The sequence below is a fragment of the Buceros rhinoceros genome, unplaced genomic scaffold (genome assembly GCF_000710305.1).
Source record: "Buceros rhinoceros silvestris isolate BGI_N320 unplaced genomic scaffold, ASM71030v1 scaffold22378, whole genome shotgun sequence".
NCBI classification, from domain to species: domain Eukaryota; kingdom Metazoa; phylum Chordata; class Aves; order Bucerotiformes; family Bucerotidae; genus Buceros; species Buceros rhinoceros.
In genome coordinates this window covers 5851-7443 of record NW_010427715.1, presented here as the reverse complement: position 1 = coordinate 7443, position 1593 = coordinate 5851, and positions in this window count along the sequence as shown.

Here is a 1593-nt window from a genome sequence, read left to right as displayed (position 1 = left end):
TTCCCGAAAGCTGCTGGTGTAATTTGGGGAGGTGGGGGAAAATAAACCTTCCCCGAGAATTATTAAATATCGCCGTCGAAGAAGGCTCTCTACCTGAAAACTGGGACTCCTGCAAATGAGGAAAGACCTTTTTTGCTGGGCTGAGCAACTTTGTTGGTTTGGTTTTTTCTGGGGGGGGTGTGTGTGTGTGTGTGTTGGAACACCACAGGGAAAAAAAAAGAAGGAGGGTTGTTCAAAGAAGTGTGAGGTGGAAATCGGGGTTTATCTGGGGGAGCCGGCGCTCGGAGTGGGTTGAGCACGGAGGAGATTCTTGAGCCAGTGCCCCGAACGGGAGGACTCGGCTCAGGCGTTTCGATTTTAAGCACCGCTCAGCCTGCGCGGACCATTAGAAAAGCCCAAGCGCTCAAGCTGAACTGGGAAATGAATTTTTAATGGAGAAGAAATTCCCGGCAAAACGCGGCAGCTTTGCTCAAGAGCCCTCGGGATTTATTTTCCCCCCCCCCTGCCTTGGACCTGCTGCCTGCTTGTAGCGGGAGCAGCGCGGTGCTGGGAGCCCTATTGAAGGCCACCAAGAGCAGGGTGTTACTCGCCACGCTGTGCATCGCTTAATATATTTCTGAGCACGGCTGTAGCGTTTCCCAGCCCTAAAAAAAAAAAACAAAAACCCAAACCAAACCACCCACAACCCACAATAAATAAGGGAACCGGAGGTGCTTTCTGTGCTTTCCTCCCTCTCCCTGGCTGACATTATCTCCCCACGAAAGACTCCAGCGCCCAGTTTGCCCAGTTTGTGGTTCACTTGCTCCTCAGATGCCTCCCGAAATGTTCCCTGACATTTTATTACATTTTTATTTTCGCCCTGACAAAAATAAAATTAAATAAAGTAAAATAAAGAGGAAAAGCCCCCCAAAACCACGGAGATTGCTGTCAAGAAAAAAAAAACAAGTCCAATGGAGAACAAAGCCGTGCAGCACCCGGGCACGTCTCCTCTGGGGAATTTTGCACAGAAGAGAGCAAGGTAGAGGAAGGGTTTTCTTTAAAAAAAACAGCAAACAAAGCCAATTCCGATGGCAACCTCCGGGGATCACGTGCTCATTTTTATATAAACTATTCCTCCCCACGCTTGCCCGGCGTTGCGAGCAGTGAGGAGACACTTGGAGAAATCGCAAGCAGCTTTTTCACTTGTACCTGCAGGGAGAAAAATTCCTTGGCGAGGTCTAAAAAAAAAAAAAGCTCTAAACTTTCATTCTAGCAAAATATTTCTAGTAGCCGTATTTCCTCCTTCACAGGCAAAGCGGGTGGGAAGGTACGAGGTATGTTTGCAAGGTACGTATGGAGATGTGCCAGGGATGGGAAATGTGGAAAATAGGGTTTGCACCTTCAGGAGCTGCCCATGGAAGAGGAAAACGCACCTAAATGAGTGATTTTATTGGCACCTGATTTTTCTTGCAAGGGCTGGAATGGGGATTAGTGAAGCTCCAGATGAGGGAAAAGGGATTTGATGCTTGAGAAACATATAAAATCTTCGGGAGGGAAGGTGGGTGCTGGCTGGAAGGGCAGCAGTTGAAGGGATGCGGCTGGAGCCGGGTCACA